Source organism: Artibeus jamaicensis, unplaced genomic scaffold, assembly GCF_021234435.1.
Source record: "Artibeus jamaicensis isolate MK-2021 breed Jamaican fruit bat unplaced genomic scaffold, CSHL_Jam_final contig_233, whole genome shotgun sequence".
Classification (NCBI taxonomy): domain Eukaryota; kingdom Metazoa; phylum Chordata; class Mammalia; order Chiroptera; family Phyllostomidae; genus Artibeus; species Artibeus jamaicensis.
Genome location: NW_026521486.1, coordinates 64,026,473 through 64,039,406, shown reverse-complemented (window position 1 = coordinate 64,039,406; position 12,934 = coordinate 64,026,473).

Genomic DNA, 12,934 nt, shown 5'->3' with positions numbered 1-12,934 from the left:
ATTGGTGTTTTAGGCACTGTTTTGAGAATTCAACAGTAAATAAAATAAGAGAAAATACCTTTGGAGATTATATTCCAGTGGACTAGGACAGGCCAGTAAACAAGTCAGTAAAATGTATTATGCAGGTGGCAATGAAGGCCCTGATAGAAAATAAAGCATAGAAGGTGTAATGATTTTAAATATGTTTACACATTCTTCAGTACTCCTCCCTCCAAGAGGTCAAGTCAAATTCCCATTTCATCAAGGTGTGGGCTGGACTTAGTGGCTTACTTCAGATGAATAGACTAAGTCAGAAGTGATGGTATGTGACTTTGGAGAGTAGGTCATGAAAGGCACTTCAATTTCCTCCTTTCTCTTAGATCACACGCACTCTGGGAAACTTAGTGACTACGTCATGTGGGTCCTATGAAAAGCCCCATGTGGTGAGAAATCCAGGCCTCCAACACAGTTCTGTGAGTGAGCCTTCTTAGAACGGAGGTCCAGCCCTTGTCAAAGCCTCCTCTGGCTGCAGCCTGTTATCTTGACTACAACCTCATGAACGACCCAAAGCCAGACCTTTATAAATCACGTGAGATAACAAATGTTGTCTTAAGCTGCCAAGTTTTGGGGTAATTTGTTACATAGTCATATACAATGAATATGAAAAGAAAATAGTGACTACACACACACACACACACACACACATGGTGGTGTTGGCAGTTGCCCAGATGACTTGGGAAGGGTTTTATTGAGAGGGAGCCTTGTAACAAACACCTGAAGGACTTTGGATGATTTTGGGTGATAATGATATGTCTAGGTAGGTTCATCAATTATAACAAATGTATCTTTCTGGAGGGTGTTGAAAAGGGAAGTTATGCATGCGTGAGGGCAGGAGGTGTAAGGGAAATCTCTGTGTCTTCTGCTCAGTTGCTAAGAATTAAAATTTTACTTTTAAAAAGAGAGAGGGAGATTGAGAGAGGGAAGTCACCTGAAGGAGGTGAGGGAGTGGGCCATATGCACACTGGGGAAGATTTCTTGTTACTTTTCCTATTGCAATGAGATCATACAGAATTTACTACATGTAGTTGAATGCACTATTTTCCTTCTCAACTCCAGGTCTTCCCACATGCTATTTCCTCTACCCAATAACTTACCAGACCTCACTCTTCCCTGCCATACCACTCTACCACACCTCACCCCACCCCCACCCCACAACACTCCCCAAACCAGACTCCTCATTAACTCCTCGTTTATCCATCAAGTCTTAGATGTCACTTTTACCAGAAATGCATTCATATCTGTTTACTAAAAAGAATTTTAGTAAACAAAGAAGAATTTTTTAACAAGAAATTTATAATTGTACATGTTGTATCATACTTAATGTCAACACTCTTTGTTACTTTGGCTTCCTAATTGCTTCTTTATGTTTGTCTCCCTAATTTGATTATATAATGAGGAATTTTTCCTTATATCTCTTCCCTCCTACATAATGACAGCTAGCACAGGGCTGGGCACAGAGAAGTCACTCAATAAATGCTCTTGTGAGAGAATGACCTGTGGGGAGAAATGATTTTTTGTCATAGTCCTGAAAGGGTCCTTTGTAGTTAAATGAGGATTTCAGGACAAAACTTGTATCATAGTGACAGAACTTTTAATTTATTATTATGAAAAAAGCTTTTGCTAGGTTAACTGTGGTTTTACTAATTCCTGAAATAAGTCACCTAGCAACACAGTATGACAAATGTAGACATCTGGGAAAGTGGATTATCTCAAAAGATTAAGGTAGACTTTTGATTCTATCTGTGGGTATAAAATGATGAAAGAAGGAAGCATTTGTGGCTCTTGAGGTAAAGTGATGCTAGCTTCCAGTTCTTTCCCCTAATCCTCTTCATTTTATGTCATTGTCGAGAATACTAAACCACCAGAATGGTACAGGGGAATCCCTTAGGCAAACATGTTCACAGAGGGTCCTCTGGACATCCTGGGAAAGTTAATTAATGGCTACCTGGTAATAATATGCTGTCAGGTCCCTGAAATCAACTTGGATATCCTGCAAAAGCATCAAAACACCCTCTACTCTTCCTCAGTTACCATGAGTGTCACCAACCACAAATATTTCCAAAGAGGTCACTGAAACATAATGTTATGAGAAAGTCAGAGGGTCAAGGGTGAGGCCTAGCCCAATATACATTTAAGAGGCACAGAAAGTTGCCTAGGGACACTTATTCAAAATCTTTCCCCTATAAGCCTGTCATTGTGGTCAAATTTCCCATTGGTCAGTCCTTTGAGCCAAGATGTTAAAGAATCCTGCAAAATGCTTGTTTGCATTTTGAATTTTTTTTTAGCTCCTAATGCCCAGGTATAGGTATAGTCTCAGTGATGTGGTGCCACCTTGGGTAGTAACAACAAAGGCCAGGTGAATTTTTGATAAGTTAGGGGCAAGATGTAGAGTCCACAGCATGGGATGCTTCCACTGAGGTTGTGTCTCTATGGGGGAAATGTTGGAGACCTTGAATAACATGGGGGTCAACAGAGGGTGGCCAGGGCTGGTTGAACAAGAGGTGGAGAACTGAACTAGCAAAGAATATGTGTGTAGTTGCCATTGTGGGTTTTCATCCAGTGTGTCTTTAGGATGGCCCTGCAACTTATGTGGAGAGAGCAGATCAATGACGAATGTGGGTAGTCATTGCTACTGAGTTACATTGGAGGTACACATGCCTGCTTGTGGTGGGAAGAATGAAACAACTCTTGAGGGACACAAAGACATCATCCTTTCCAACTGGACCTTCTTTGGGTGATCCTTCCAGGCATGATCTTAGCTCAAAGGCTAGGCCATGAAGAGGCTGTCTGGGTCATGTGAGTGTCGGTTTTATTCTTCACAACATGAGGAAGCCAGTAGTTTGTCTCTCCCCTCCCCATGGTGCCCCAGGGCACTGTCCTTCTTCTTTGGCATCTTCTCATAATAATTCTCTCAATCTCTATTCCACACATAACGGGGAGATTTCCTGTTGAAAAAACCTTTCATGTTCAGTTTTAATAATTATGTAATTTACTGAAAATGATGTAGTCACATTCTTACTTTTTAGTCTTTTCATTTTATTTGAGGCCATCCCCAGGCAAAATATAAAGCGGTGTAGTGTGTGTGTGGGTGGGGGGTGGGAGAAAGAGAGAGAGAGAATGGAATTCCAGGAGAAGCAAATAAAAATTGACCTGTCCATATCCCTGTTCTAATGGAGCTAGTGATCTATAGTTAGGAAGTTAAAGAAGCAACCAGGATATTTTAATTTAGATCGATATATGCCATGATAAGAGTAAACACAGGGTACTATGTGACTTAGGGGAAGGAGAAGTGGTACAGTTTCATGGATTTCAGGAAACTCTCTTTGTTGACCACATAGTTCCTTTGCCTGAGTCTCTAATATCTGAAATCTTGTAATCAGAGGTGCATTTAGCTTGACACTTCACTCTGACATAACATGGTGAATGGAACACATGCTTTATGAGTCCTGAAGTTGTCTTCATGTAACAGTATGATTTGGAGAAAGTTATTTCACCTTTCTGAGCCTCATATTTCTTATATGTAGAGAATTGGAATAATATAATTAGATAGGTTATTATGATTATTAAATGAGATGAAATCTAAGAGAGTGGCTTGAAAATTATGGATGATATTAGTTTTATGATTTATGACTTAGTATGAATATAAAACAGACTGAGGTAGAAGGTGGGAACTGGAGGGAAGAAGCAGAGAGACATTGGTGAGTAAAATGTTGAAGAAGGAGATGAAGGTTCCAAAGCACTCTTATTTTATTCTACAGTTTGGCTTCAAAGCAATCTTAACTGAAAATAGTTATTTATAGGTGCAAGTGACTGACCTAGTGTTAATGGAGAAAAGGAAAAAAAAAACTAGAAAGTGTATGACCCAGTCAGTGTCACAGCTGTGCCAACAGACAAACCATCTCTTTTCCTTTCAACAGAAACCACATGGACATCATCTAACTTTCTCCTTTTCTCTTGATCCCAAAGGATCTGGTGGAACTCCTGACAGCCCATGAGGAGCACATTTCTGAGACTGCCTGAAACAGCATGAGAACATCCAAGTGGTGATCAGTACAATTCAGTTCGGAGACCAGTATGATGCCAAGTGTGGAAAGAACTTTAACTCAATTCTTAAGGAATATGAAAAGAGAGGTCCTGGTGGGGCTGGAGCATTGGGGGTGGGGGAAAAAGACCAATGGTGGGCTGTGGCTGGGACATTTGTAGGAGAGTAAAAAAGGGTCATGCCAAAAATCCTACTACAGCAGGAACTTCTCTGGTCACTTCCTTGATGTGTTTGGAGAAAGTCTTATCTTGGGGTAAATGTCAGTGTCAATCACTTTCCCAGGGGCTTCTCTCTGTTGGCAATGTGTGGAGGTGGGGGAGTCGACATGGAAGCTGAAGAAATCAGTTTTCATTACTCATTTGTCTGTATTGTCTGAGTCTCTGATAAAGAATAGAAAAGTTTTGGTCTTACTCAACACATGATCTTGCTCAGGCTGTGTCAAGAAATTGTCAAAACAGCTAGCTGAGAGCACAGAATCTTTCTCAAACAAGGTATTTGTTTCCACCAGCAGTTTCCCAGCTTGGGGGCACAGGCCACCTCTATCAGGACCCAATCCAGGAGCCACCACCTCCCTTTTGCCTCTGTCAAACTCATAGTCTCCCTGACCCCCAGCATCCCCATTCTCATCCCTCACTCCCACTCAAGCCATTCCATTTGACCTTTGCTCCAGTTGGTTCCTCACCGAAAGTTGGTTCATCTCAGCTGAAGTTGGAGGGAAGAGTGGTATCTGAGGACAAGATGGGATCTTTGGGGTCCCTGCTTCATTCCTCTCGGGCCCATGAATTGATTAAGAGAAGAAAGCTGGTAAGAAGCAGATGGTCTGCTGCAGATGTACTCAGTGGCAGCAGCAGTTGGTGATCCTGCCTGAGACCTTCAAATCCGGCCTAGATTTCCCTCAGAGTCAGCAGTTCCTGTTCCATTGGCCTTTTCCTCCTAAGTGGCTGTGCTTTTCTCAGGGACCTTCGTATGGCACGTCCCTCTGTCTGGATACGCCAATTGTTTGTCAGATCATTTGAACCCATCACCAGCACTGTATGAGCTACTTTTTAAGAACCACTGGTTCTTACAACATCTTAAGTAGTTGCTTAAGTAGCATTTTCCATACTGAATTTCTTCGATTAAAGTTTTGAAAAAATATACAGTGTTACAATCTCAAACTAGTGTTAAGTCTAAATCTTATTCATTGGTGACTCAAATTTATTTGGATGCTGACCATTGTCTTCATTACTTCTTACCTCATCAATAATGGCCTCTGCTTCAGGTGTAGCAGGTCTTCCTGATGCCAATTTCTGCCACTCCAATTCATGCTTCAGGAAACACTCAGGCTTTCTTTCTAGGTAATTGCTTTTTACAGGCCCCTTCCATGCTCACCTGTCCTTAATGGCTCCCTATTTGCCCATCCTTTCAAATCTAGACTGTCCTGGCTGGTATTCAAAGCTGCTCATAGCTGCTCTCACCCTCCCTACACACCCTTCTTTGTCATCACTTCTCAACGTTGTTCCATACTTATCAAACCGGTCATTTATCACTCTTCTACCAGCTCCATCTCCAAGCACTTTTTCCTGCCATTTCCCTTATTTTGGACACCCTTATTTCAGTCTTTATTTATTTATTTTTTTAAAGCATTCTTTTTTTTTTTTAAGATTTTATTTATTTATCTTTAGAGGGGAAGGGAAGGAGAGAGGGAGAGAAATATCAATGTATGGCTGCCCCTCATGCGTCCCCTGCTGGGAACTGGCCTGCAGGGAACCTGCCTGCAACCCCAGTATGTGCCCTGACTGGGAATCGAACCGCGATTGCCTGGTTCGCAGGCCCGCGCTCAATCCACTGAGCTACACCAGCTGGGGCTATTTCAGTCTTTAAATTGGTCCAAAAACTAATAATATTTAAAATTTTACTCAAATCCAACATCTTGAAATTTTAAATAAGTTTCAGTATCAATTTCTAATCAGACAACTCTATTGTAATGCTTGTAGTTTCATTGTAACATGTTTTATTCATTTAATGGTAACGTGTTTGTGAAATAATACTGCATAGGATTATCACTTGTATTTTTCTCTTTGAATAACTATTATCTTCATTATACTCTGAGTACTCCAAAAGCAAGAAACACAACTTATTCACTTGTGTATGCCTCGTGTCCATCCCAGTGCCTAGAAAATAACAGTTAAGTTAAAAATGTTATAGAACCGATTGTATTAATAAAGTCCTTGAGGACAGGGCCATATCTTACTCATTTTATACCCCTCAAAGCCCAAGATAGTACTAGATTCATGGCAGATATTATTATTACATTGTAGAAAAGGTCATGGTTGGTGAGATTAGGGTTGAGCAGAAATTAAATTCAGTGTGTGTAGGATCAGCTCTAGTAATCAAGTGTGCCCTGATTTTTTCCATGACCCAAGAGGAGAAACCTCAATGGAGAGTGAGGCCAACACTGGTCACTTCATAGGAAGCACAGACTCAGAAGAGGAAGCGCTGAAAATTATTGCTCAAATTAGAGAAAATGTGGACAGGGCCACAGCTGAAAGGTTTAGCTGATGTGGAGGAATAATGACATTAGAAAAACTTTTGTTATACCGCAAAACACATATAGAATATGAGTACACCACAAATGCATAGCTCAATATATTTTTACCAGATAAACACACTTGCATAATCAGCCAGATAAACCAAGCATTACCAGCATTCCAGATGCCCCTTGTTATTCCTTACTGATATCTGACCATCCCTAAAGATGTTTGCTCTTCTGACTTCTAACCATGGTAGATCAGTTTCTCCTGTTTCTGAACTTGATATGAAAGAAATTACATGAGTTGCATTGGTGTGTATCTGGCTTCTTCTGCTCAGCACTTGTCTGTGAGAGTCATTCATGTGCAGCAATGTCATGTACGTTGTCAGTGCTGTGTAATAGTCTAGTGTATGAATGCACTGTGCTGAATCCATTCTTTTCTCCCTTGGTCGTATTTACAATTTATTTAAAGGCTACTATATTTCTCCTCAATTCAGCGGACCAGAAACCAACCAAACAAAAGAACAGTATCTCACACATCTTATAACAACATTAACAAACGAAGCATTAAATATCTCACAAATAGATCAGAAATAAAGAGTATGAGTGAATAGATGAAAAATACATTTATAGCATTTGCCCGCCCCGCCTGTGGCTCTTCCACAGTACAGTATCATAACTGGAAGAGGGAATATGCATTACCCTGAAGAGGTGATTAATTAGGTGTGACTTACAAAGAAAGATGAATAGCCGAGCACGTTTGAGAAAGGGCTTTAAAAATTTTACTATTAACATCTTTATTCTAAATTGTAAACTGCTTTCCCCATATATGAAGATCTTTTCTCATACCTTGTAAATTATGCCCTCACCCCTCTCTATAGATATGTTATTACTTTTCTTACCACTTACTTTTCTTATGACTTTCTGAGGAGCTCTGCCGACAAATTCTTGTCCCCAAAGTTTTTGCAGTGTGGAAAATATTTGTTTCAAATGTTTAGTTAGAGGTAATGCATTTCTTGTAAAACTGCATTCTACATGGTTTAGCGTAAAAAGAATTCACATTTAAGTGACTCACTTTAAAAAGAAATTATTTACACATATCTCTTTGAAACTGTACAGGGGTACAGTGTACTTTACCCATTTGAAAGCTTTTGGCTTGTCACTATAAAGAATGCGGCTATGCATATTTTTGTAAATGTCTTTTATTAACAAACTCACTTCTCCTGCATATATAGCTAGAAATTATGCAGTTGGGTCATAGAGTGTGTATCTGTTTAGCTTTGATAGCTATCACAAAACAAATTTCTAAAGTGGTTGTACCACTTCATACTCCTACAAACAACTTATGAAAGTTCCATTTGCTCTAAACACTCACCAACAATCAGTATTGTCTTTTTTTTAATGTAGTTTTCCTGATAGGTGTGTGGTTTTAATTTTGCATTTCTTATGCCCAGTGGGGTCTAATTCCTCTCATATGTTTATTAAATATCTTCTTTTGAAAAGTATCTGTTTAAGCTCTTGTCCATTTTTTTTTAATTCGGGGAGGCCCTTTTTTAATTGATTTGCAAGAACTTTTTATATATTCTGAATTTGAAAACTTTTGTCATAGATATTATAAATATCTTTATCTGGGGTTGTTTCTAACAACTCACACTTGTAGTGTTTCCAATATCAGATAGTGTCATATGTATTTACTGGAGAGAGACATAGCCTATATCAAGAGATATTTCAGAGAAAGAAGCAAAATGATTCAGGACAGTTTGACAACAGAAGATGAGTGAGAAAGGAGACTTGTTAAAATTTCAAGTCAGGAACAAGACTCATTAATTCATTCAACAGGTTTGGCCTGTCTTTCCAAAGTAAAACACCTAGTTAAGTTGCAGAATCCTTATTTCCTGACTTTTGGCTAATTTATGATTATTTTCATTTTCTCTCGGAAACTCCATATTTTGTCCATGAAGAGGCTCCTTATTGCTAGTAGTTAATGTTTCCTAAACATTTATTATGTCAACGACTCTATATAGTAGGAACCATCCAATAAGCAAGAGGCAGAGCCAGATTAAATCATACCTTTGTTTTTAAAAGATTTCCTTTATTTATTTTTAGAGACAGAACAAGGGAGAGAGAAAGAGAGTGAGAGAAACATTGATAGTTGCCTCTCACATGCCCCCAACTGGAGACCTTGCCCACAGCCCAGGAATGTGCCCTGACTGAGAATTGAACTGATGACCTTTTGGTCTGAGGGGTGACACCCAACCCACTGAGCCACACCAGTCAGAGCGAGATATCATATTCTGGATGGCTGCCTCCCGGCTACAACACATGGTGAACCTTATGTCAACCATGGGACTTAGGTTCTTTAATTGAAGCTCATTGCCAGCTGTATCAAATGTGTAACCCCAAGTGATTTTTAGCACCAGATTTGAAGAAGAAGCCAGACAGTAGAGGATGACAAAGGAAAAGAGATAAATCAAGAGTAAGGGCAGTAGTTGTTGAGTCAGAAGACCTGAATTCAGGTTTGGCTTTCTCATGATGACTCTGTGGCTTTGGGTAAGTCAGAAACAAATCTCATTCTCCCCAGCCACAAAGAGGGCGTAAAACTCTTTGCCTTTTCTACATTAGAGGGTCATTCAAAAGATGAAAAGAGATAAAATGAAGAGAGTTATTTCTTCAGGAAATATTCCTTTGTCTTTTTATCTAAGAGAACAATTATTAAATGTCTTTTGGATACCAGGCACTGTGCTAGGAGCTTATAAGTGAAATGGTCAAAAGGTAATATTGCAATAATCATGAAGTCACCTTTGCTTGTAATACATTTAATCATCCAATTAGAACTTACTGAGGGCCTGTGATGTTCTAAGGATTGTGCCAGATAAAGGCTGTACTCTTATGGAACTTATGTTATAGTGAATGAATGAATGAGTAAATGAAAGAACAAAGCCTATTGCTCCTTTGTCTCTTATTCAGTGCCCACACATGGCTTTGTCTCTGCTCCATTTCCTAGACAAGAGTCACTCACATATTTTTCCTATTAGACCACACAAGTGGACATTCTAAAAGATAAACCCTTTTGTTTATGGCTTTTTTATTTATGAAATGTGTTAAGGATTTCAAGCAGTATTTCCACTCAGTTCTTATATTTAATTCCCTCCCTACTCATTCAAGGATCCATAGGTACTTTTAATTTCTCTAAAGGCATAATAATTAAGTTATATGAGTACAGTTTAAATTCCAGTTCCCCAGTCAGGTATATCCAATGTTCTCTTGAAAGTAATCCCGCTTCAGATTAATCCTAAGGCTGCTATAATACAATTACTATGCTAACTATTACTTTATTGTTTTAAAGTATAAAACATGGGTCCAAGAAACCCTATGGTAAAATATTGAAACTGAAACAAAATAAATATTTGTTAAATAGAATGAGATATTACTGGCTTAGTCTATTTGGTTGTGAGAATTTGGAAGTGAAAACAGTTGCACTTCTTTTAAAACAGTGTCCTTCAGACTTGCCGCTGATTCAGAGTAACCTAAATTAGTGATGCTTTATCCTAATTATAACACACACACTGTTTTTTAATTAGGACAGTGACAAAGGAAAGCGAAAGGGGGAGTTTTCTCAGGATTGACATTTGTGAATTGGTTCTGTGCTTAATCATTTGTATTTTAAAAAGTTTAACAGGGTCATGAGAATGTAAGAGATGCCTAGTTTTCTTGACATTTATTGGCCCACAATTTTTCCATTAGAGACTGAGAGGGTCTGGTGGAAATGCACCAAATACATAGAGTCTTAAATGTGACTTTTTTAAAATTATGTTTTACAGTAGTGTTTAACCTGTGTGAATGATTGTAAGAAATATTCATGATCCTAAAACTTATTAGAGAATTGGGAGATAAGATTCACTGATACTAGTTAATGAACTATGACTTTGAATATCTAGTATTAAGTGTGAATTATAATTTTTTAATATTTACTCACTAGTCAAAATAATAAATGAAATGAGAGACTGGAATGGGTCTATAGATATTTAAAAATCTATGACAGAGGAGGGCAGACATTAGAAAGCCAATGTCAAATTCTGTTTCTGTGCACTAGAGTAGTGAGGAGTTTGCTATACCTTCTTCTGCAATTGAAATTGATTTCAGTACTTGGTATTACTAGAGAGGAAAATACAGCCATTTATTTTCTGGCACATTCCCATGGCATAGTCTTCCCTTTAAGATGAGATGCAGTTCAGATTCACAAATTTTAGTCTCCAGGAAAAAGAGAAAGGTGGCTGTGGTTGACAAGTGTCTTTGTGGGCAGGGTATTTAGCTGACTGAAGTGGCCATGAGAGAAAGTTATTTTGGGCACTGTCAGGGTTATCTTCAAACAGAACTGGGAAATAAATTTCATTTTTGGACACCCCAGTCTCTAGCTTTGTTCTTCACGGTGTGCATCTCTATCTCCCCTCTGCACTGACCTTGAAAAAAACATGCTCTTCATGTTCTCAGGAGATGAATCTCCCAATAGTCTTCATCTCCAAGTCAACTTGGAACTCATTCACATCAAGGTGAATGTGATTACTAATGATTAGTATCTTACTTCTTCTATAAACTAATTAGGAATTAAAAATAATGCATAAGACCTCAGTGGAGAAAATTTTGAAACACTATCAAAGTGTATAAAAGAAGATCTTAAGTAGTAGAGAGGCAGAAAATGCTCTTGGGAAGAATGAATTCATATTATAAAGATGTTAATTCTCCTCAAATTAATCTTTAAATTGAATGAGAGCTGAATGAAAGTTTCTGCTGCATTTTCCCAGAAACTTGGCAAACTTATTATAAATTTATGTAGAATATATATGAAAGCCCAAGAACAGCTAAGTCAGCCCTGAAAAAGCAGAGCAAAGAGGGTAAACTTTCCTGTCCAGACACAAAGACAATCCTCGGTAAGAAAAGTATCATGGACTTGGCTTGAGAATGGTAAGAAGAAAAATAAATACACCGATGCAACAAAAGAGAGAACTCGGAGATAGCTATTCATACACGGGAAAATCACATATGTTAAAGGACTCATTGTTTGATAAATTGTGTTGGGAAAACTGTTTGGCTGTGTGAAGAAAATAAAACAGGCTTCCTACTTTCCGTCATATACAAAAAGGCATTAAAGATGTGGGTGTGAAAGGCCAAGCCATACAGTAAGTAAAAGGTAGCAGAACATCTTTGTGACCTAGTGATAGTGTTTTTTTTAAAAAGCCTTGAAAGTGTAAACATAAAATGAAAGTAATGTTTTACATTATATCCAAATTAAGTTTTCTGCCCAACAAAGGGCAACTATACAAAGTTAAAGTTTGTTATGCTTACGATCTAAAAGAGTAATTTTTTATATTGTTGTTCAACTATAGTTGTTTCCATTTCTCCCCACCACTCATCTCTGACCCCAGCCATCCCCAACTCCCTCTGCTGATCCCGCCCCCCCTTGGTTTCATCCATGTGCCCTTTATACAAGTTTCTGAAAACGCTTCTCCCTTCCCCCCCATTATCCCCTCCCACCTCCCCTCTTCTTACTCTCAGTTTGTTCTTAACTTCAGTGTCTCTGGTTATATTTTGCTTGCTTGTTTGTTTTGCTGATTAGGTTCTGCTTATAGGTGAGATCATATGGTAAAGAAAGTAATTTATAAAATTTATAGGTCATTCTTATAAAGCCAATAACAAAAATAACAGTAACAATAACAGACCGAAGTCCACGAGAAGAATGGGCAGCCGATGTGAACAACTGATTCATAGAAAGGGAAAGCCCAAGTGGCTACAAGTGTATGAAGAAAAATAAAAATTAAAGCAAAAATAAGATACCATTTTATATCTCAGAAAGCCAGCAAAATTAAAGCTGGATAATATCACGTGTGAGTTACAATGTAAAAAAACAGGGAGCTTTCTTCACTGATATGAGAGTATACCCATGCCTCCTTTCTAGAGAGTGACCTGGCAGTATCTAGTAAAAGTAAGTGAACTTATTCCTATGACTCAGGGACCTAATATTCCAGAGATATTAAAAAATAGAATCAAATAACTTGCATGAGGTTTCTTAGTGTTGCAATGCCTGTGGAGTGAGCAGTTGGAGGGGGTTTAGGTGCTACCAAGGGGAAAACAGATATGCAGTGGAATGCCATATTAGAAAGAGGAGCTATAGGTAGCAACATGGATAGATTATAAGACCTCAGTGCCAAATGAACGATTAAGAGAACCATTCCTATAAAATAAAAATGCCTACATGTACTAAAACAACACTTCATGTTTTACAGGGATGCACACATATTCAGAAAGGTATATCGAGTACATTAGAGCAGCCACTGTGATAGGCG